We start from the raw sequence: 25,012 nt of genomic DNA, 5'->3' as shown, positions 1-25,012 counted from the left end.
GGGTATTTCAAAGCAGAATAAAAAATGAATGTTAGAATTCATGACAAATAAAAGCAATTTGTGTTACAGAGGTGTAGGCATTGTATTAAATAAATGCATTTAAAGTATTGCATGTAAATTAAATAGATATCTGAGTTTAAGAAGGAAGGAAAATGTGCTATGCATCAGTGTTTAATAAAGTATTTGTAGGTAGTAAGAGACTTAAAAATTAGATTACCTATAATTCACTCTGGCTACTTAGAGTTAATTTTTTTTCCTGTCCCAGAATAAGTCACATTTACTTCTATTGAGTACTATTTTATTCTTAAAGGGGGATTCTTCATTTGCTTTGCCTACAGCAGAAAATACTACTCAGTGTTGGAAACGTGGGGAGCACATTCCCTGCAGCAAGGTATTTAAAGACAGCAAAAGGGATACCTGTCGCTTTCTTTGTTATGGTGTGACAAGGATAGCCTACTGGAAAGGATGAAAAATATTTTAGGTGTCCAAATTAAGTGGCATTCACCATTTAACCTTTTTCCTGAAGCATTTCTTTTTTAAAAAAAAACTTTTATTTTAAGTAAATCTATTGGTTATTTTCCGTTTTCCAAATGAGACATTGTGATGGGAGACATTTTATTTCTTTATGTTAGTAAGTTATATGAAACAGTACCATTAAGAGCACATAGAGGTAGCTGTGTGACACAATGACTATGCGGTATGTCTTAGGGATCCTGTTATGTCTATCCCGTATGCTCCAATGCTTGAAGTGTAAAGCTGACAGCACTTGGTATCTTATTTCAATCATCATTTGATACCTCAGTCGCTCTTACAAACGTAGCTAGCCAGCTCATCTGTTACCTGGACTGTATAATTTTGACTTGTCTCAATTTATTGCACAATTATGTTACATGTGGCAGTCACTTGTGAATATTCTTTTTCAGCTGAACAGCAAGTTGACAAAAAAAATGTATGTTGGAAGTTATGATACTTCAAAGGACATATAATCTGCTGTGCTTTTCAAAACCCCAAAATAGGTAAGATAAAATCAAATTTTATACTAGATTGTGTTTTGCCAGTCAGACACCATTATAATTTGACAGGCATGATGTGATGCAATGAAATGTGAATGACATAACCCAGTGTGACATAACTGATAGGCCAACACAGAAATTTAATAAACATTTCCAATAAGTTTGCTATACTCTGCCTGTCATGTCTCCAACCATTCCCCTGTGTTATGTCAACATTTGGGTCAGGTACTTGGTCTTAAACAGATTATGAAATGTAACAATTTTGCTTATTTATAAGAAAAGCAGTAGATATTTCCTTGTACACTTTCTGGATAGTTTAGATATGAATAGTGTTGCAACTGTAAAGAATATTAGTTCACATATGTGGAAATCATTTTGGTTGTAAATGGTCAGTAGAGTAGCTACAAAATGTATGGGCTCACTTAGTCAACTTATGTATAACTTGCATAATAGAGACATGTGGTGATGTGACTAGCTACAGCCCAACTTGCTTCTTTCTTAAGTTACTGAAAAACTGCCCCAGTTTTTTTCCTAAAACTAATCATGACAGGGGTTTACTCTAAGAATTATAAATGAAGTGTCTACTGATGTACTGCTACCGGTTTACTCTCCTGCTGCTGTGAGGTTTTTATTCTAATTTGATGAAAACCAGATTTTGCAGCAAGACTTCCAAACCTCCTAAAATGATATTTAATACCTAAAATTAACACAACATAAAATATTATAAAAAAAAAAAGAAAAGAAAAAACAACTCTATATACTCAGCCAGATAGCAGTTCTGCATTTCCCTATTTTATTGTCTATAGGAGGTTAATAAATTAGAATCTAAAGCTCTAAAATTTTTGTAGTCATATAATTCTTATGACTTCTGTGAGAGTCGACAGCCTCACAAATATAGCTCATAATTAGAATTCATTCTCATATTTGCATTATTGGTATTTTATATGGAAAATATATTAATTATACACACCACAAAGAATGTATTTGCACATGTCAGTTCTAGGAACTTTATCTAAAAGCCTTGTAAGCAATTTATGCTTTATTAAACAACAGCCAATATAACTAACAGTACTTACAGAACAGTTGCTTTCACTACCTGAGTCAAAACAGCTCTATGATCTACTCCAAATTAGTCAATGTAAGTGTTTGCTAAAAATGGACTGCATTATGGAAACCAGAGGGCAATTGTCATGCAGTACATTACTTCTGCATTTGAAATGTGGACTAAGGAATCAGCGTAAACTAATTTAATGTACAGGTATCACCTTTTCAAAAAGAAAGAAAAAACCCTCTACATGCAAATCATTATCAAAACTGTCACAGCTGTATTTGGAGACTAGGGATTATATGAATAGACTTTGTTTTATTTATTGCAACACTAACGTGAAAAATATTGATTTAAAATTCTAGGACTAGGTCCTAGATATCTGATATCTAGATATCTGATACTGGATATCTTTCTTTTGAGCTTTGAGATCCAGCTGTAGAATTTAGTTGCAGAGGTGCATGGACACTCTACTGAGGGTTAAAAGAAAAAATAAAAAATCTCCTCATAAATCTCTAAGGAATAAAATCATGGATGCATATAAAACAAACTAGTAATTTGTCACTAGTGTAATCTAATTCAGTTTTTTTCGTGGGTAAAAGTTCAAACATTTGCAGGTTCAATTCTTTACATTGTTTTGTGCTGTAATTTAGTATAATAGAAATTATTTCCAAAAGAGTTTTCCCATAGTTCATTTAAGTGGTACAAAAACAGAGCTTTTTTCACATATTTTTGAAAGTTTTGTGTTTTATTTTAAAATGTATTTAATTAAATAAATTATGGCAGAGCTTTGTAGGGGGCAGCAAGGGGAGGCAGTGAAGGGAGAGTGAATTGCTCTGTGGCTTAATACATGGAGCTGGGGAAGGGTTGTGGAAAGGGAGAGTTTTGAGAATATTAGAAGACCATTCAAGTTCGCATTTGGAATGCTCCCTACCTATGAATGGTTGTTTTATTGAAAGCTTGATCACTATAAACTTTGTCTTCATGTGCTACCATTGCACAATGAATGGCAGAAAGCCCAGGAAAGCTATCTAAATATTACTGTCTGTATGACTGGAGTCAATTGGCATTGGCAGGTGGGGATTTACGCCTCTATGAAAAAGTAGGTTTATTTTACTGCTGCAGTTTTAAACCTGAAAAGACCTTCCCAAGGCAGCTTAGAAGCATAGCCAATATTCCTTAGTATTTCCTAAATGTGCGCATTTGCTAGAAGCAAACAGGAAAGTATCTGATAGTTTTTTTATACAGGCACTGCCTCAACTCAAAGTGCTTTACCTTTGTGGCCGAGGTGAGAGTGGATTAAAGCTTGTTGTACTCCCTGACCCACTTTCATCCATCTACTGCTTGTGGGGTGTCTGTTGATTGGCACAGATCACATCTATCTGCCCTGATGGCAGGCAATGTTAAAGCAAAGTCCTTGCAGAAATGGTCCAGGGCTGCCTGTTCAATGTCAAATGTGTGATACTGCAGAAAGAATAGCAAATATGATTAGTGATGGTGAGTGTACGTGGCATAATATACTCACACACCTGCGTTGCAAACTGTGGTACAGTGTGGAAGGGATAATACTCTTACCTCATCTCCATCAAGTTGTCTGAAGCTTGCCCCAGTGCAAACCTGGAGGTGAATTTTGGCTGGAATTTAGCTGCCAATCTATATTCAAAGTACAGCATGAATATACTCAGTTGTTTCCCTAAAAATAAGAAACTGTTATCTCCGCATGACTCCCACTTTGAAGGTGCCTTATGCCTTCATAATAAGGCAGAGAGCCCCCAGAGTTGCTCTGAATCCATATTTTACTTGAAATTCATGCACTGCTTTATTATGGAATAACTTTATTGATGAAGGGCATTCGAGTAACTCTTGAGTCCTGAAATGTACTGGTTAAAGACAGGAATAAACTGCGTGTGTATAATAGAAAGAATGAAACTGTTCAGCTCCTCATGCCTGATGTATCAAGCCTCTGTGATGTTCCCCGCAAAGGCCAGGAGCAACAGAGGTGGTGACTGTAACTTTTTTTGGAAATTGCCAGATGGTCTTGTTATTTTATTCACATGAATAGATAATAGGTAGCTCAGGAAAGAAGTGCTTATTGTCAGCTGAGATATAATTATTTCTGGACATGGAATATTTCCATTTAAATTTGCTCTTATTATCTTAGTCCCTATCTGAAATAATTTTCTTAAGGATGCAAATCTTTTGTAAGTTATATTGAATGGCTGCATTCAGCAAGTCCAAAAATATTTTCTTCTGAAATCTTTAACTGCATTCATCTGTACAAGAGTCTCTGCATGTGTTTTGTCCGTTTTCTACCTGTCTCTTGTACGTGTGTCTCTATGGCTAGCCCCACAAGGATATCCAGAGGCAGGAGTAATGCAAATCTCCTGAAACTACTACCAGCTCACTGATGCACTCTTGTTTTAATTTCCTCTTCCCCTACCTTTCTAAGATTATATGCTTCAACAAGTAATCCAGAGATGTCTTGCTAATTATTGTATCATAGATGTGTTTGCTGACTACCAACAAAAAACAATAAATGTTTTTCACCAAAGATAAAAAGGAATCAGAGACACGTTGGTGCTTAACTAATGAACAGTGGGTCAGATTCACCCCTGAAGTAACTTCCATCCCCTATGCCTTGTCATAGTTGTCATTTCACAGCTCCTTCTTTACCTACAGAAACAGTTAGTTTCACAAACCTGTAATTGGCATGATTGGACAATTGCTCCATGCAAAAGGATTTGTTAAGGTTCAAAACCAAATCTGTTATTAGTTGCTAGTAGCAAGAGATTAAGGAGCCTCGTGTGAAATTAGACATTTTTCTCTTCATTCCAACCTTAGGTTTTTGTGCTTATACAGCTAAAGTGCCCTGCTGGTACATTCCCTCTCCTTTATTCACCCGAGAAGGAAAATTCATGTAATGCTATTCCATGCATTGTATACATTTCCTTTGCTGACGCAAGTATTTCCTGTTTCTTGCCTGCCTTCCATTTTATGCAATGTCAAGTGAAATTAGTGATAGAACGAACCCTTTCTGGTAACCAATGAATTGCTTACATGTTCTTTTCCAGATTTGCTAGGGGTTTATCAATGTTTGATACTTTTTGCCCCACTCTGATTATATTTTTGTGTATGCCTGGAGGAGAAGGTGTCATCCACTAAAGATGCTTTACAACAAAAAGAATTAATCTCCCCTTGGAAATGCACCCTGGTTACTTAGCATTTATGTTATTATTATTATTATGTTGTTATTGTTGCAAGCCTTATTTTCAAGTGCCTGCATTTACACTGGGTGTTTGTCACACTACCACATTTGCTATAGCTGTAACAAGAGTTACCTCCCCTGCCCAGCCTCAATTTAGGGTCTAAGTGATGAATATGATAATTAACTATACATTACAATTCATTAAATATTCTTAATTCTGATGTGGGAACAAATGAAATTCATCATTAACGATTGAGTTTTAGGGTGAATGTGTGTGGGTGCATGAGAATATGTATGCTTGAAGAAATTTATGCAGATTAAATCCATTAGCAATTTTCTGCACACCTCATTAAGCAAAATATCAAATCCCACTTAGCTCTTCTGCTCTCATTAGACAATTTAAACTGTACTATTCCATATCATGGGAAAAAAAAAAGTCCCTAGTGTAATACCCCACTAGTGAATTCTCAAAATCTACAGATGTCATACTAACACCTTGGACTAATCACATTTTCTCACTGTACTGTACCATTGTTAAGTCTGCCAAGAGACAGGCTGCCTGGCTCCTATAGAGGGGTTCTCTGGAAAATAAGTACTTCTTGTCGCAGAGTAGTGCGTGTTCCCAAGCACCTAAACTTGCCTAAAGCGTGTGTGCAGCTGTGTATCGGGTGTTGAAAATACTTAACAGTGAAGAGCGTTGAAAAAGTTGCCCTTTCACTGCTTTTGTCAGAAAAATACAGATTCATCAGAAAATTGTTTTCTATGGGAAGATATTACCCTTGCTAGAATTTGATAATGGAGTCATTTCTTGGGTCCGTGTTAGCCTATCTGTTGTGGCTACATCTATGTCAGGGGCCATAGTTTAGTAGTTATTTCAAGCCAACGTAAGGTGACTTCACTTTTAAAACAGGACTTCTCATCTTGCCCTACCTCCAGCAGTTTGTTCCAGTCCTCCTTTATGAGATCTTATGTATTCCCCTTAATTGGCAACAAAAGGGGACAAGTTGGCTTTAAATTAACCTGGCAAAATAAGACTGGATTAGTTTTGCTATAGTTAGGTTTGCTGATCTGGTTCACCACCTGGCCTTGAAAATACTCTGACACAAAAGAAGGAAAGAAATTACAGGTTGAGGCTAGAGAGAGGGAGAACAGAAGTTGCTTCTTTTAGAGGTAATATTGCCTTATGGCTGTTTAAAGGCTTCATGATACTGTGGCAGTATTGTGATCAGTAACTGAAAGGAAGCTCTAGAAACTAAAGTCAAATGAGAGTAGGTGGAAAACCATAAAGGGGATTGGTTTGCAAGAATTTGTCACTATTTTTGAAGGAAAAAGGGAAGAAACGTGATTCCCCTTGCCTGTCCATTCACGCAGGACAAGAAAAGATGCAAAAGAAAATACAAGCTATTATTGTGATTTAGTCTATACTGAGTGAAGATCCAGAGAGAATGGAAAAACTTCTATTCCTTTCTCTACCTACTGTTTGACTGCTTTCCCTGTTTTTGAGACTGAAAAGCACCAACCAGTTTTTATTTCCATGCCCAAACTCTTTTGTCCAATGCAAGTTCTCATAGTCCAGAAACAAACAGATCTCTGAGCCAGGGGATGGCAGGTTGATAGGAAGGATTCTCAGCTGAATACTCAGGGTTGAGGTCCATTTACTTTTTTTTTTTTAATTACTTATTTACTAATGAAAACATAATAGAGCCAGAGAACACTAACAGACACTTAGTTCCTTTCTGCATAGGATATGTCAGTATTTTGTTTTTAAACTAGGCTAATAGTATTTTTAGCTTCTGTCCTCTCCTTCCCTCTTGCAGGTGTCAGAACAGGTAGAATTTCTGTTTTTACCTCACCCTGGAAGCAGTAGTATATAAAAGAGTAGATGAATTCTTGCAGTGCCACATGTAGTGTCCTTTGCTGCCTTTGATCATTCGTCATTTTGATCATTACACAGTTTGAACAAAGTAGCTAATCAATCCCTTCTCATTGTGTCCTTCACATACTGCCTGCTACCAGCTTTGTTCATTTCCTTTATATTCAAAACTGTACAGTAAATAGTACTGTAGGTCTGCTCAGCACCAGTGGGTGGGCCTGCCACTTCTGCTGAGAGAGGAGAGGTGTTCCTGCCACCAGCTGGCACCCCACTCGGTCAATCAGGAATGCTTTCGAGCCTCACCAGGGTACGTGACTCCTTGTGGAAAATATTTTGTACCTCATTATGCTTTTTTTAGTCAGTGAAGTGCACCCCACATGCTGAGAAGCAGGGCCATAAGAAGAAATTGGCAGGTAGAAAAATTTCTGGAGCACTAGCAAAGTCTCCTGAACCCTATTTCCTCTTCTGTTCAGTTGCACAAAAGCAGACCCAACTTGGCATATATGAAAGTAGCCAAGTAGAAAGTTAGTGATTTGTGTTTTTATTGGCTTTGTATAGACTTTTGGGTGTTACAGTTCCCAGATATCCTGGAGAAACTGGGACAGTCCTAACTGTGTAAGCAATTCCACTTCTTTCTGTATGAGTCATCCAGCAGTCCCAGCCTCAGCCTTCACTGACCCCAGCCCTGCATGAGCGAAAGGGGTTGCTGGTGGCTTCTGACAGTGTGGGTCACTGAGACACAGGCTGGAGTTCTCAAAGCCGTGGGACCTCTGAAATGATCTAATGTACTGTGTTTAGACCTTTGGAGGGAAAAACTTAATTTTCTTAATTATTTTCTGTGTCATCTGGCAACCCAGAAAGTTGAATCTTCCCTCAGTTGCTGTGAAGTCCATAGTTCTCTGGTCTTGCCAAGGGAAGGGAAGTTTGTCAGCTAAACTCTTGTTTGCTTACGAGCAAGTGCTCGTAGCCATGGGTAAGCTCATGGCAGAGAATTGTGTTCTCAGTTTCATTTGAATTGAAGGAAGATTAAAAAGAGGATGGGAAAGAAGTAATCGTTTGTTTGTTTTTAATGTCATTGTTGCCTTTTCTCCTGGACCATAACCCATTCCACATCCCTTTGTTAAACCATGAATACATTGTATGCTAACCAAATAATTTCTCCTATTATACTTTACATGCAATAAAATTCTTCAAATTCAAAGGTCACCAGCCAGACATGTAAAATGACTTCATGAACGGCTTCAGCTCATTAATCATGCCTCAGTGTAGTGGTGGCTCTCCTCTGTTCATTAGAATAACATTTCTTTGCACTTTATGGCACACCATCTTTATAATGCAGAACAAGGACAACAGTGTGAAAGACTTTTTTTAATGAGACTTCATAGCTGCTCATGGTCAGACTCCCCATCCTGTTTGCTCTTGAAAGAGCCATCTGACAAAGGTTCAGAAGGATTTTACCTGATGAAGAGAACTATGAAGAAAGTTTCACAGGGAAAACTGTCAATGAGCTTACAGAAAGCTGCATAAACCTGGCTGCCCTGTTGGCTGAGCTGTCAGTCTTCAAACAAATGCAGAGAGAAAATCTTTAATTGTACTCACCACACATATGACATTTTATGCTGTGTCATTGTCATTTGCAGCAGTTCTTAAATTGCAGAGAAAAAGCAGTGGTTCAGGATCCCCAGGATCTTGAGTGGACTCTGCAGTTAATAAAGAGAAACTCTTTAGTTTAATAATTATCAATTATTGAGGAAAATAAACTCTTCAGAACCTCTGAAACTAGGTTTTATCATCAATGCTTTTGCTGTTAGTCTAATATTGTTTTAGTCCTTACCTTGGATATAACAAAGAAATGGAATCATTCCAGTAGTGCTGGACTGAGCTAATTTAAATCTCCCTTAATAAGTATTTTAAGGGATGTTAATAATATTTTAGTATCTTTCTTCTTTAGCTGGAATAATGAAATTGCAAAAATGGCTTATAAAGTTTTGTGGATGTTCATTTTTAATTAAAATGTTCTCCTCTGTTTTCCCTCAGGAGTGTAGCTACTTTGTTAAGCACTAGAAAAGATAGCAAGGTTCCTCACAAAAAGAAGCACAACTTGACTACTGACCTCACGATTCTATTACTCTTTCATTTCCTGTCTGTGAGGCCAGTACAGGTTATTTCCCCAATATAAATACTTACAAATCCAGGGCCTAATCTTGTCCTCTTGCCCAATTTTCAACTTCAAATGCAATTTTAATTCATCTGGCAAGCAGTATAAAAACAGTTCTGTTCAATCCTGGTAGAGGAGGTGAGTAATGATGAAAGGAGACATACCTCGTAGTGTTGCCAGCCTCAACAGGCAAAATCAAGTGTTATAATCAGTGCAGTTATATGGCATTGCATTGGATTTTCTTTTCTTTTTTTTTTTTTTTGGCTGTTACCAAAAACCTGTAAACTCTTTATATGCCCCTAGTCCCTACATCATAAAATGGTCTACATCCAAGGCTTCAGCAGCTTTGCTGCTGTTCATTGCTGCAGCTCCTCTGGTATTCTGTACATCTATCTCTTTTTCTTCTTTGCTGGCCAGCGTTTCTTTCCACAAGGGTACTGGGTGGGCTAAGGGCAGAGAATTGTCTTCTGTCAAGCCTGGAGTTAGGAAGAGGTGGTATTCTTCTCCAGTTCCCCAAGTACTCCTGTCAACACTGCGTGAAGCAAGAGAGGTAGAAGTAGAAGAAGCTGCTAAAAGTATAAATTGTGATTACTAAAATGTCCATGAGATGCTTCCTACAGCTGCTGTCTTCTCCAAATCATGAAGTTGCTTTTTGTAGCGTCTCTTGGTATATTTTCCATCTTTCTCTCTAATAAACCAAGAAAAGACTGCCCCCCCCCCCCCCCCAGGTAATCTCTAGTTCTCTTTCCCTTGTGTTGCTCTGATCTGCTTTGTCAAGTGATCAAAGACCCTTCTCAGGTGGTCTGTTGCTTAGTTGCCGCCTGCTTGGAATTCACTCTTAAGAAATTGCTTTGTCTTGAGAAGTAGCCTTTTTTTTAATTATTTTTTTAATTTTTTTCCCCTGGGTGCTCCATTTAAATGTATGATCAAAGTTTATTGGCCTGCTTTAATTGTACCATGTTAGGTGCAACAATTTTTCTTGTCACCTTCTCTGGATTTTAGATTAATCTGGAGAAGAGGCAAGAATGTTCTGCAGTTTAGAAAAAAGTTTTCCAGACAGGAGTCTGACAACAAAACAAAATGCAGTCTCCAACACCAGCCAGGCTGTGCATAGGCAGACATCACAGTTTCAAATACAAAGAAAGGTATTTTAGTGTTGGAAAATTTTCTAGACTATTGCTTCTAGGGTTTTGTTTTTCTTGTAGACTTTGGATAGAAGGCTAATTCCATCTATGTATACAAAAGTACCTCCCAATGATAACATATAAAAGAAAACATCCAACAATCTGTGATGTAAATATTTGTCCTACGTAGGCAGTCTTGCCTAGAGAGAAATACCTGTACTACTGATAATGCTGTTGCCCTTCCTGTTACTCTTTTCCAGATGGTCCTAGTGGCAGAACAAAAGTAGCATATGCACTTGCCATGTGCATGCTAGCGTACTGCTGTAACTTCATGCTTCCTTTTCAAGCGTATGAATGAGAACAGAGCAAATTGACTGTTACAATTCATCAGCCATGCATTAAGCAAGAGGCCCATTGATGTGTAGAGCAGCGTTCACACCAGACATGAGATCAGGAGCTGTTAGCAGCAAACACCTGCAATAGCAGGATCAAAAGAAAAGGTAGACTTGAGGTGAGAAAAGTGGTTATAAATCTGTATGCAAAACTGCATCTATCAGCACCAGCAGAAATGCAAGACCGAACAACACAAGGATCACATGTTTTACCCAGTCCATTATTGATGTGTATGTCCTCTATGCTATATGCAGGTAGAAGACTGCAAACAGTGTATGAACTCTAGACTAAAACTATATCAAAGTTGGTAGAAACATCTGCTAGCTTTGTTCTCAGCCAGGAACTTATCCCATGGTTGCCAGTGAATGTGTACTGCATTACTGAAATTTCTGTGATCTTCAGTGGACTTGAGTGGAAACTTCCTGATGATTCATTGGATGGCAGATAGTAGAGAGGGCTGCGGACCTGCTATGTCAGTGCAGAGCAGTGACTCTATCGCAGTATGGGGATTTCTTCTGGGAAGTGCAGGGGCTCAAGGGAAGTGAATGAGACAGGCCCGGAGCAGGCTTCTGGCAAGTGCTATATTTCCAAGGTGCCAGGTCTATAGTTTAGGTGTACTGTGACGTGCCAGATGTGGTCTACAGTTAAAAGAAAGTTCTCTGCTAAGTCCACTTTTTTTTTCCAAAAGCAGCTATGAGATTGCTTTTCTTTAGAGATGAAAACAGGTTGAACTCTTGTTTTAGTGTTTCTGCACCTCTCCACCTCCTTCTTTTTTTCAATGAAAAATAAAATTGTAAGTAATAACAGTGGTATTGGAAACAGTTTTGCTTATTCAACCAGCAAGCAACAAATTCTTACTGTACTATTGATCATGTGCTGTGCTATATTTTCACAATATGAAAATATCAGTCACAAAAATCACTATTTATAAAATAATCTGATATTTAAGTATGGAATGTATGCTTCTTTTACACTTTTTTAGAATGGAACTATATTTTTTGTGGAAAGGCAATTCACCAAAGTGACACTTACGTTAGTTTCGGCTAATACACAACCTAATGCCAAGTGAGTTCTCCTAGTACTCTTTTTGTATTCTCTGAGGCTGTTTTTATATTAAATCTCTTTCAAGTTCTCATTATACAGTATTGGCTGTAATTATTAACTTATTCCTAGAATTATAGAATTAGAGAACCATAGAATCAGAGTGTTTGAGGGGGCCTCTGAAGAGCCTAGTCCACCACCTTCCTGTTCAAAGCAGGGTCTGCTTAGAGGAGTATGCTCAGGGCTGTGTCTAGTGGAGTTTTGGATATGTCCAAGAATGAGGTCTCTACAATCAATGTCTTGACAACTTGTACCAGTTTGTGACAATCCTCACAGCTTTTTTTTTTTTAAGTGGAATTTCCTGTATTTCAGTGTGTATCCATTGCCTCTGACCCCATCACTGAGCACTAGCTACAATTCCTTTTCTTTCTACCATCAGTTATTTACACATGCTTAAAAAATAGAAATAAATTAAACAATATGCAAATGAAGATGATGATTCTGAGGAACAGCAAAATGTGATGTAGATACAGCAATATCTAATTTCTACATGAATCAGCTTGCAGCATGGGAAATGAAAGCAGGTAAAAGATTTAAAAAAAAAAAGTCAGGATCAATACTTTGATCAATTGTGGGGCACCTGATTCAGCTGTGGCTGAGCCAGATTATCTTTTTCTTCATTGCTTAGCTGAATTTTCTGGGGAAATAGCAATCATGAAGTTATCACTACAGCATGACTGTCTATTCTGTTTTTCACTACTTGTTTATATATATATATTTTAATAAACAATGCTGACAAGGAGAAAATATTTTTGTTACTTTGCGTAGGTACAATATGCAAATCAGCATAGAAGCAGCTACCAGGGAGATCAAAACTGTGAAAGATCAAACATTGGGAGCATACTTTACTTCTTACAATTTGTCAAAATTACTAGGGGTCTGTTTCATTTAAAAGTGTTACAAATTGAGAAGGAACTAACAGTTTTGAAGATTGCATCATCAAAAGAGATTTAAGTTAGAAGCATGTGTGTTGAGTCTGAGATTGCTTAGACGCAGGGGTTGCAAAGGATGTAGAAACATTAATAAAACTGAATAGCATATTAATCCAAACGATATAGGAGTTCAGAAAGAGGATCTGGGCCCAATTCTGTCTCATGCTCCTAATAGTGACAGTACTGACTTTGAAAGTATATTGAGGAATCAGGCCCTATTCTGTTTAAAACAGTGCGTCAAACTATTTTCCTCTATAGCATCATTTCCATGTCTCTATGCCATACTCATAGAAGGGACTATAAGGGCAGTGTTTCTATATTAAATGTTTTCATGAAGCATCTGGTTTCTATTTAAACTCCACATTTCAGAATATTGAGAAGTTTTGTTAATTGCTAGGTTATAAATCCCCTGACCAACCAACCTAAGTATTTTCCTTTTTAACTGGTGGCAGTCACAAGAAACCACTTTTTTACTCCTGCTATTTTCGTACCTAATAGCTTAGAGCCTTGCAGAATTTAAAATTATCAAACCGTAAACAGCTTTGTTCTGTTGAGGGGGCTCTAATGCATGAAATTCCTTTGCCAGGTGATATTTGTTAGATTTCAAAACAAGAACAGAGTCAGAAACTCCCAACCTTGAAGTTAATTAGAATTCTGATGTTACCATGATTTTGTGATGTCTGAATGTCTACGCTAGAACTGTGAATTTAACTAGAGAAAATCTTTTCAGCTTCTATCACAGAAGGCAAAACCCCCCTTTTCTGAATCTGAATGCACTTGCAGCATACAAAGGATTAGGACCTTAATGTTGTAGGCAGGCAGAGTCTGACTGGACCTGCGTTGAAGACAGTTTGGCTGTACCTGGCTACAAAATCTGTCTTCTGTGAAGTGTGTGTGACTGAATAGTTTTCTTGGATAGGATTTTCCTGTTTTTCAGGGTTCAGGGGAGGGTGGCACTGTTTTGGCATCCTTTCCTCAGTTATTTGTTAACCTACTGTAAAAGGATCATCCAGATTTAGCAAACTGGTTTTGCTGCCCATTCTGCCAATTCCAGTTGGCTATGTCTCCTACAGCTACACAATGTTCTAATTTTTCTCACTCAGTTTTGTAATCAGAGACAAGTCAAAGAAATAAGCTGCCCAAGTAGCTCTTGCCGAGATATCTAGAAAATGAGATTTTTCTTTAGTATTGATTCATTCATTTTCTATTATTTTCTGAAGGTTAAGGACGTTTATCAGTCACTTTTTGCCAGCTGTCTTTCCAACTTAAAAGTGTAGGTAAATAAGATCTGTGTGTATTTAAATGTACGTAGTCTAACAGAAATGTTCAGGTGATTAACTGACCCTGTCTGTATTCATTTAGGGCTGATGGCAGAGGGTGCAGGCCTCTGGTTTACTGGTTTTTGCACCCCCATTCTGTGAAATAATTACATCCCCAAAGAAGGTAACTGAGGTCCAAGACCTTTGGTTTCCTACAGGTGTCTGAAAAACCTGGTATGTTAAAATCATACTTGGCCACTAGGTTCTAGTAATTGCAGATGTATCTTTTTATTTATAGCAACAAAGGTAGTTCTTGTGCCTGAAGACTAGGTGACTGTACAAAGATATTTATATGAAGATGCAGTGGCAGGGGCTTATTAGGGATGCCTCCTGGCATTTGGCCTGTGTATGCGCAAGGCAGCAAAGCATGAAAACTTGGTGAATTGTATCTATTCAATAATTACAATGAGATTTCTTTTTCATTACAAAACTGAATTTTGTAGGTCATTTAACGTCTTACCTGTTTTAGATTTTTTTGAAGGATGGGTGCATATAGTACTAACTTCAGTATGCCTTTAATAAAACCGATTATATTAGTGGTTGTTTCAATATTATTAATGATTTGCGAAAGTATTAAGTACATATGTCAATTGATTACTTAGAATTAAAAGTAACATTTTCTAGGCAGTGAATTCTTGTAGCAGGCCATTGGTATTTTGAAAACATCCAACAGCTTTAAAGCAACAAAGATATTTTAGTTTGGACTGTGTCTCTGTTTGAGTACTATGCACACAGTCTGATTTACCAACCAAGAGAAGGTGAGGCTACAAGTAATGCATATCTTGTATGTGCGCTGGGGCTATTTTTCTGAGTGTGGGATTATACATAGAAATCTTGTTGTTTTTTGTTTTTATTCATCCCAAGAATGCATATGCACATCAGATCTGCCATTTCCCCACAAACTGTACATAGACTTATAATTTGTCTCATAAACAAGGACTGAGAATTGTACATTAGGCTATACTTCGAGCAGTAACTTACAGACTGGACTCATAAATGCAGATCCTTGCAGGTTCTTAATTAAGTTCTTTTAAAAAGACCTACACAAAACAGGGGTGGGAACTTCTGTTAGAGAAATTATTGACTTTATTCTGAAGCTGTGGTTGGTCCAGTTTCAGCACAAGTTAGAGAAGTCCCAGTTGAGCTGAGAATTGATGAGGGAAAGTGAAACACTTTTCTGCTTCACCAGCTATCTCCTCTCCTTGGCTGCCTCTGCAGTTCGTGGGGTTGTGAGCTCTTCCATTTGTAGAATTGAAAGCTTCCCTTCCCCCAGGGAGCAGAGGAAATCCATATGACTATATTTTGGCTCTTCACGCTGCTCAAGGGCACAATTTCAAATACAAGAGAATGTGGCTTGCCTTTATTAAGACCAGTCAAAAATGTCTGGATTGTCATTTTTTATCCACAGAACTGATGAAATTTTGGCATAAAACCAAAAAAAAGGTTTCTAGCACTTTTGCATTTTGATACTTCTTTATAACAGGGAAAGTTAGTATGAATGTACAGAAAAATATCATTTTTTGAAAAGAAATGAGGAAAATTGAAGTGTTTATATTAATACATTGAAATTCCATATCAAGTAAAATTAATAAATCTGTGCTTTTTTTTTTTTCTGAAGAAGGCTCATAAGGGTGATCTCTTAGTTCCTACGGTCTGTGTATAAAAAAGGCAGTTACCAAGCATAGAATAATAATCTGTGTCCTGTTAATATATTGACCTTCAATTTTTAAACTGTACATATTCCTATACAATTGGTTAGTGGCACTACAGGCCACCTTTCGGGGCTTCACCTGTTCCTGTGTTTCAACAGAGCGAAAGTACAAACTTTCCTCTTCTGTTCCATCTTGAGTTTTTTTCATTCCTATTCCAGAGGAGACTGCAGAATAAGACAGTTCAGTTTCCAGACCTGCTGTCCCCTTGGGGTCTTGTAGCAGAGATCTCAATTAATGCCAGTTCTGTGCATGAGTTTTAAGACCTGGGTGTTTTTCTGCCCAAAACTGAGTTGAATATACTGTTATATTTTTTTCATATAGGTCATCTAAACAGCTGTTGAAATGTGGAAGCTTCCAGTCACTGTTGATCTGAGTCAGGTTTTGAACTGATGACTTGCCGACGAAAAGCTTTAGTCAGATTTCAGTCCCCTGAGTCATTTAGACTGCCTGCAAATGCATAATTAACATTTAAGATGCAAGTCTTTTTTCAGTAGCAGGAGATGAGGGAAGAAGGTAGTTAGTGTTTAATAATCTGAAACGCCCTGATAAAACACTTTGAAGAAAATGTCTATGCAGCTGTAAAGTGCAAAATTTGGTGTTACAAAGGAAATACGTTGAATCACAAGTCAGGCAGGCAGCATTTAAATGAAATAAACAGCAACACTTCCTTTTTCTTGCCAGTTCGAGGATTGGGAGGGAGGGAGCAGAGTGGTAATTAGACATGTTTCCTATAATTCAGGTGTGTGTCTTAAGTCCTTTCTGTAAAGAAGAACCATATCTTAGGAAAGGCCTTGTAAATACAGGCATTCTGTTTAGGAGAATGGTGTCTTCTTCCCATTCTACTACACAGAAGTCTCTTTTCAAAAGATTTTGATTTCATCTTGGTACAGAACGCCCTTTTGGTTATAATCCTTTTTTTTCTTTTTTCTTTTTTCTTTTTTTTTTTTTTTCCAAGAGAACTATCCTTAGTCTGTTTAGGGGAGTGAATTTGCTGATTTCCTTCTAAAACAGCGATGTTTTCTGTGTTAAGCTAAGTTTAATTTAAAATTTGCCAGTGATAGAATTTTTCCATGGCATCTCTTTGAAGACTTTCTGGTGAACTAACAGATGTGTCATTGACTCTTTGTTGATAGACACAGTAACTGTATCTTCTCTTAATATTGCCTGATGACTCCAAATTATGCACATTCAACCTTTGCCCTGTTCTCCTTTGGTGTGCTTACAGACCTTTATATCTGCAAATTTTCATCATAGATGAGCGACTGTTATGACCATCAACAGAGACAGATGGAAGGTAGTTATAAGCTCTGTTTTACACAGAAAAAAACCTATAGAAACATAAATGAGATGCAGGTTTCTTGGCATGCTTTCTTTTTATGTGAAAGACTTCCATTGTCCCAAACCTCCCAAATACACAAAGAAACAACTCCCCTCTTTATCAGCTTCTCTTTTCCAAACAGGATTTTTCAGATCAAATTTGTAATTAAACAGGAACATTCCCTTGGTTGAACTACAATAATAAATGTTCTTGAGTGAAGACCAGGCTGTCAAGCCATGGTTCTCAGCTGTCAAGTTGCACTGTTATACTGGGGAGCCTGTGTGAATGAGCTCTGCTTGTTTAATTTGATTTTATAAAGAGGCAGGTTTGATATCTCTGTAGTGTTGTTGAATGGAGAGGGCTAGGATACATGTTGTGAAGACATTTGAATGCTTGCAGATGGAGTCAGGTGAGATTATTACACCCATCGCACATGGCAGCTGACAGTAGAGCTGCTGTTAGTGGGATAGAAATATCTGCTACTCAGAAAAGAAGATAAGAAGGAGTAGGAGCTCCGGAATGGTCAGATCTACTGACACACTAGTATTGTCAAAAGTTTGGGAGCAGGATGTCTTGGAGGTGATCCGTTCTCCTAGGTAATACTTAGCTGTTATCATTTGTGCAAGGCCTCACCTAAGTTAACAGGCTAATTCCTGGTTACATGTGATGAATAGAATAGAAAAGATGAATAAGGAACTAGAATATGACTGGAAGGGGTTTCCTCACTGCTTAGGTTATTGAAAAGCCCGTTTCTTATTTTTGGCCTCTATTAATTCATGTCCTGTTTGCTTCTGTTTGGTCTTATTGTTCATTAGCTTAAGAAATGCTCTTCCCTCAGTGATGCTTCTCTCCCCTCTTGCATTTAGAGAGCCATCGCATTCCCCTCAGTCTTCATTTTGCTAGACTGAGGGAGATGAGCTCTTTTACCATCCGCTTTCAAGTTCTTCATGCACCTTTTCAGTCTAATATCTTTCCTGATGATTTTCCAGGTTGAGTTCATCTTTTTAGACAAAGGTCATGATCAGCATTATACATATATATAGATAGTACTCCAGATAAGATTTCATTTTCCCTCCTCTCACAAAAAGATTATTCATGTTACAGTCTGACAGTTGACTTGCTGAGAATGTCAAGATTTTGCACAGGTCAGAGAAATCTCCCTCCTTATTAGAGCTGTAGGTCTTTCCTCTTTCACTTTGTCTCATAATTTCAATTACTTTTGATAATATGCGTGAATAATTTTTTTTTTCATCTACAGGAACAAAAAGCAAAATTGAAATCTGATTTTTAAAATTTTAGTGAAGGATCTTTTCCTCCTTTATCCTAAACACTATGCTAGATTAAAAATACTTCAGTTTGTAACAAAACTGTATATTAAACAGCTATCAATGATCAGTAAATGAGCAAGTTAACAGAAATAAACAATTATTAAAGAAATATTTAAGAAGAATTTAAATGATTTTTAAAATGTTTTTTTAAATTTAAATATTTTAAGCATACATTTTAAAAGCGTTCAGTGTTCTCTGCATGGAAATGTCTTAAGTTTTCATAACCTACTTTTGGTAAAAAAAAAAATAATATATATATATAATATATATATTATTAAAATAAGTTCTAAGACATACCAGGTTTATATACCAAGAGTTAAGAAGAGCACAGCTTTTAAGGACATACTATATTAGCTAAAATTTCACATTACACTGTGAAAGACTAAGAAATGCAGCTCCCCACTTCATTTCATTTTATGCCACATTGTGATACAGTTAATTATGTGAAAGTGAGTCCAACAAAAATAACTCACTGATATTCATAGAATCATTTGTGGTAGAAAAATGTAGCTCCCTGAGTGAGGTCCTACCTCTGTTGGAATCTATGGGATTTTTTGACTATCTTGATTAGGTAGATTTTTGACCTAAGTGTATCATAGTATAGTTTATGGTTGCTTGCTGTCAAAAACAAAGTCACAGCATGTTTAATTTATTTACCGTTTGTTGGAAACAAATACCTTCCTATCATTTAAATGTCTAACCAGGAAAAATTAAGATTTACATGAATGACAAATACAAGATGAACACTGTAGTAAGGAGGACAGTTCCACCAGGATGTATATAAAAAATGCTGAACTGGAAAGTAAATTGCAGTTCTCTGAATAACTAATTTAATTTTTACTTACCCAGTAAGAAAGTCTGCAATAACAATAATAATTGGAAGAACCTCCAGAGGGTTTTGTTAATGAATTACTAACTACTCACAACAGCAGTGAAATAATTTTAATATGTCTGCTTGTGTGAAGTCAGCCCCAGGTCAGACCAGCGCTATTTCTCTGCATCGCTCACACCTTTACAGAAAGGTCGGTTGCAAAAGCTTATGCTGGCCTTCCTCAGAGAAGAGAATTTCAAGCCAGGAGAATTCTTTGCCAGAGTTGCTAACAATCTGTGCTATTAGACATCTTTGTATAAAGCAGGAAGCATGGTCATTTTACAGTGCTGTCAGCAGGAATTTGCAAATACTTACTAGGTTGTGGAAGGGAAATGCTAACATTTACTGGAGAAATTGCTCTAAAACCAGTATTTACTCAAATGCAAATATGAATTACCCTAGTGTTAACAAATGATTGTCTGAAATACTTGCAGTGTTACATAAACCCATAAGGAGTTGATATTTATCTGCTAGTTGTATTGGCCACACAAGCTTTCATATTCCATTGAAAAGCAAAATGCAAGAACATATCATTTTACCCAAGATGAAGTTGCAGTATTTTCCTGTTTTCTTAGTGGATGAAAAATAGCCAGTACAAAGGGCTTTTGGGGGAGATGTTAAACAGTCAAATCACTTTAATTTTTCTCTTTTTTATATTAATTTCACCATATCTTAGGTAGGATACATCCTGCACTATCTTATAATCTTTGGGCAACAGCAGTGATTGATGCTTCTTTGGCACTTCAAATTCTGTTGATCTTCATGGAATACAGAAGAATAGGGCCAAGAAGTTTTTTTTTTGTTTGTTTTTCTTCCCTCTTTCAGACATTCATAGCATCCATGTGTACTTCTGTGGGGGCAGTGATTCTTAATTCTGTCTTGTTACAATCAGAAGAGTAAGAATGATTTTTTTTCATTTTTTTCCCCCAGCCTCCCTAATAGTGCCTTTAGAAAATCTTTTTTTTTTCTCTTAATTATATCACGTTTTGTTATACATTCCATTTGTGATGGAGGGTTCTAGATGATAAACAATTTTAGTGGGAAAAAAATGAGGTCCCACAGAATTAATTAGCAAAGTTTAAAAATAGTAAAATATTACTAATACTTTACCCTAATACTGTGTTTTTTTTTCAGGACAATTTTCACATCAAATCAACCATTGCCATGAAAGATAGCCTGAAGTGCTTTCAGGTGCTTTTTCATTTGCAACAGTATTATTCTTTTGTGCCAACCAGTCTTATTACCAGTCTAGCTAGTCTCTGAAGTGAAGCCCAAACCCAGAATACAAGGAAGGTACCCTTCTCTTCTTCCTTTACAGTGAAGTTATCCCCCCTCTGAAAAGACCAGAATCTAGGAAACTTTATGCTCATTAATAGGAAAAACGTTAACGATACTCTTCACATTCATGTTCTGACTGCAGTGGAAAAAGGTCAGCCCTAAGTTGCAGAGCTGATAGTGCATATTACACTATTATGCTGTAAACTAGTGTATATTGGTTTGCTTGAAAATCACAGTATTTAGTTCACTGACTGAAGGAAAAAAATAGAGCCAATAAGAAAAAGGAGAGGTCAGGTAGCAATTTCTTCTATTTGTTCTTTAATTATTTTTTTTTACGGTATTCATTGATTCCTTTTTTTTTTTTTTCAAATAGCAGTAGAAAGAAATATAGGTCAAAAATCAGTAACATCATATCTCTTCCAGGTTGTGCATAAATATTTTGAACAAGTGATAAGGGACAAAGAGGGAGACCTCAATGGTTTTCAAAAATGTAACTTCATTTAAAATGAAGCTATCCTGTATAAATAGAAGCTCACCTCACATTTGAGAGCTGTCTCTCCTAGAAATAAATTATGTGGGTAACAAGTCATATTAAAGTACTTTTACCTAATGAAAACAACCACTAAGGAATTTCAAAGAATGGAACTTGGTATGTGATGGTGTGTACTATAATCTCTAATTGCTAGAGAGAAATAGAAAAAGAATAACAAGATATGAACTCCCAATAACCTAGCCACCTTCTAGAGGATGTTTAAAGCAAATTCTGCCAAAATTTCTTGCCGAAACTTGTACAGCCAGTGCAATACTGCTACCTTCAGCAGTGGTGAAATGCTAGTTTTGTCTGAGTCATCTAAAATGCTTTGCAGGAGTGATAGGAAATGCACTGCTTAAGACCTTACTAGCTTTCAGCATTGATACTGCTCTTATTATTGGTATCAACTATGTATATAGTCAGGTGCAGTTCTTCAGTGTGACAAGAAAGAATGGTTTCCAGGTAAGAAGTTTTTTAATGCATTGATCATGCCAGCTGGCCAAGAGTCAAAAAATAATGATTGCTGAGTCCTCAGTACAATTGATTTTCAAATTACAGCTTCAGACTAGAGGGTGGCACTTTTTTTTTTTTCTTCAGTGAATAAGGTAATATCAGGACACCCAGCTAAGTCATTAGTTTAAATTGATATCACTTGAGTCACATGGTAACAGAAAAACTAAAGGTGATAGCTACAACACCCAGGGAGTACTCAGATAAACAGCACAGAAGTAGTATATGGACAACTTGCATTGTGCTGGCAAGTTCCAAGATTGGCATCCATTCCCAGTAGCAGAATTCCAGTTTGATTCCAGAGCTGACCCACCAGTTTAATATACTTCCTTGGATTTCAAAGTCAGGTTGACAAAAGTCAAATTTTGTTTTGGAAAGCTCATTACACTTTGAACTGGTATTGTTACTGCCATTTTTTTCATCTCTTGTCTTGCTATGAGATATGATTTGGTTATTTTACATTTTTTATTTGCTGTCAAGGTCTTTTTGAAGGAAATTTGTTTAAAGGAAGGAAAATTGTTTAAAAGGTGCAGATTTGAAACACTTCAAAACATTCTTGTGAACAGGCAGGTGTTTAAAATGTGATGAGAATACAGCATAACTTCAGATTATCCATCTTTTCTGTTTTCATTTTGCACCTGAGCATTGTAGTATCTGATATGTTTTTCTGATACAATATTCTGCATAGATTAGATTACACTATTATATTATTCCTTATAGGAAAGCTCAGTAAGAATAGGGGATTGTTTTGCATTTTAAAATGCACATGATGTCTTTGTGATGAAAATACAATAATGTAGAGATGCTGCGCTCTTCATTGCTTCATCTTACATGGTGGTGTTTTCCCGAAGGTCATTTCAAGCCCTGCTCTTTTCTACATGAAAAGTGTCTTCAGACGTTTGTACATCCTTGAAGCATCTTTATCTTTCCTCTAGTGTCTGTGGTTTGCCAAATACTGGAAGAGTTAGAACCTGTCATTCTGGAATACAGAAGTTCTGTATTTTCTTTCCCTCTGCTTTTTCTTTTTTCCCCTCCTTAATTAGGTGTCAGTGAACAAAGCTAAGAGTGAAGTTATACAAAGCATTGAATACAACAGCACGTTACAAGAAAGGGGCCTACTACAGCAGCAGGGGGTTCTTTAGGAGTGGTCAGCCTGACCATCCAAACCTGTAGTCACTTGCCACCTCCCTCAAATGAACAGTCTGAGGAGTCTGACCAAGTGATGACTAGGCAGAGTGCCACCTGAACACATGGGCATGAGTTTGGGTAGCAAAGAAGCAATGTCTGAGCACCAAATGTGTTTGCTGGATCCTAGATGCAGAGCCTGACATCCCAAGCAGCTGTCCACATTGCAGTTATGCATCAGTGGACATGAGAATGTGAAAATGCTAATCTAGCTAACTTTTGGCTGGATTGCTTTAGAAAATCCTGTTTATCTGCATAGAGATCTTGGCTTTTTTACATTAATCATGGTGATGTGCAGAGAGATGTAAGAGAGCCCCAGAGAATCCTCTATTATTTATCAGACTGAGAAAAATTAAATATCCAACCAAAATAAAAGCAGTTGGCTTTCTGCTGAGATGCCAGAAATGTACTGGCTTTTGTGTAAGTGGTAACAGTGGCTATATCCATTTCAGAGGTGCCTTGTTTCACTTCTGTAAAACTGTTACCAGTGCCATGTTGCTACTCAAAGGACACAAGGCAAAGCATTCTTTTAGCATATCTGGTAAGCCTTCTATTATGGCATCAAGACAAGTACAATACCTTCTTTCCAAAAGTAGCGGACAGTACTTCTCTAGTGAAAGAAGAAAAAAAGTACTGACTTCTTCAGACCTTTAAAATATACTTACCAGCACTAGATGTAAATTTTTTTTTTAATTTTTTAATTCTTAATTGGATTTTCTTGAGTAGCAAAGAGACTTCTCCAAAACTGTAAGCTGAACCTTTGTAATCAAGTTTTTTATTCAAGAATGACGAGTGACGTTTTCTAGGAGCTTGGCTTTTTGATTTAAGAGTCAAAATCTTGTACTGAGGCCTTTGAGTCTATGTAGTCACAGGTGTAAGAAGAGCAATTTCCTAGTAATATGCTGTAACATTACAGATGAAGTAGAAACTGAACCTCAGTGAACATGTCTATGGGTATCTTCATTTTTTTTTCCTTTGAGAATGGTTTCACTGAGGCACTTAATTCAGAAAGAAAGGACAAAACAGACCCACGCTTTGCTACTATCTCATGCCTATTTGGTTGGTCCAGCGCCAGTAGTTTCCAGTGCAAACAAATTGCTTAGCAACTGTTTGTATACAATTCCTAGATGCTTTCAGTGAATCAAAAGACATGCCAAGTGCATGTGTCTGTCAGCATCTGCATTCAACGTAGTGCTCACAGCCATCTGCTCTGGGTTCTTGCTGGTCACACTCTCTCCTGCAACCATCCTGTGTTTCAGCTCACAGCTAGTAGGCAGTAAGACTGATGCAAGCAGGAAACAGAACAGCCTGATGTCTCCAAACAATCACCTTTCTGTCAAAACTTTATGTTCCTTGATTTCTTTTGCTGCTTCTCCTGTGTCCTCCCTTATCCTTTTTTCACTTGGCATATGTAGAAACAGAACAAGTCCTGTGGCAATGTATACTAGTGGTTTCTCTTGACTCACAGGAACTTCAGGAGGATGGTAGTTGGTCAATGATGACTATAAAATTTATTTTCCTATGCAGATTGAAGAAAAAAAGACTCAAAAAAGGGTTGTAAGTTAAATGAGGTGGTACTATTTTTTACGTTACCAGTACAGTGGCACTTAGTTTCAGAAAGTCTAACTTTTGAAACAGAGATCTAGTCTCTGTGCACAACGTCTATGTGACAGCATCGAGGACAATAGAAAGATTGAGACCTTGATATTGTATATCCTAGAAACAGTGCATCTTTACTGTTTGCAGGTGAAAAAGCAGAGTATACTGCAGAAAATGGTAGCAACTTAATCTGGATCTCTTCACCAGTTAGATAACTTGAATTCATGTCACTGCTGTTTGCTTGTTACAACATTTTTTCTGAATAGTAAAAGATTCTTAAACAGAATACATTTGTAGTGAAACTCATATTTGCTGTTTTCTTGTAAAAGATAACTGACTTGTCAGCCAGTCATAGAGTAGAAACAATACTGACTAATGTATTTCATACCATACATTTTCAGAGGTATAGTACCGAAGAGTTATAGCAAGCGATTTCTCTTCAGTCTGGAAATTATCTGTTTAAAACCATATGGAAAAGTTTCTAAACTTTCCATACAGTTTAAAACTTCATGAAAT

General features: G+C 37.0%; 1 long non-coding RNA gene across 1 annotated transcript in view; it reads left to right on the top strand.

Moving 5' to 3' along the window:
* Nucleotides 1-25,012, top strand: part of LOC118246259 (uncharacterized) — a 165,086-nt gene that overhangs the window by 105,035 nt on the left and 35,039 nt on the right. The window contains exon 4 of the long non-coding RNA XR_004778129.2: nt 924-1,016. This is a non-coding gene — a long non-coding RNA (uncharacterized LOC118246259). The remainder of the gene's footprint in view (nt 1-923; nt 1,017-25,012) is intronic.

The sequence above is a fragment of the Cygnus atratus genome, chromosome 12 (genome assembly GCF_013377495.2).
Source record: "Cygnus atratus isolate AKBS03 ecotype Queensland, Australia chromosome 12, CAtr_DNAZoo_HiC_assembly, whole genome shotgun sequence".
Taxonomy (NCBI): Eukaryota; Metazoa; Chordata; class Aves; order Anseriformes; family Anatidae; genus Cygnus; species Cygnus atratus.
Note: the sequence above shows the minus strand (reverse complement) of the source record. Positions and strands in the feature narration are given on the sequence as shown.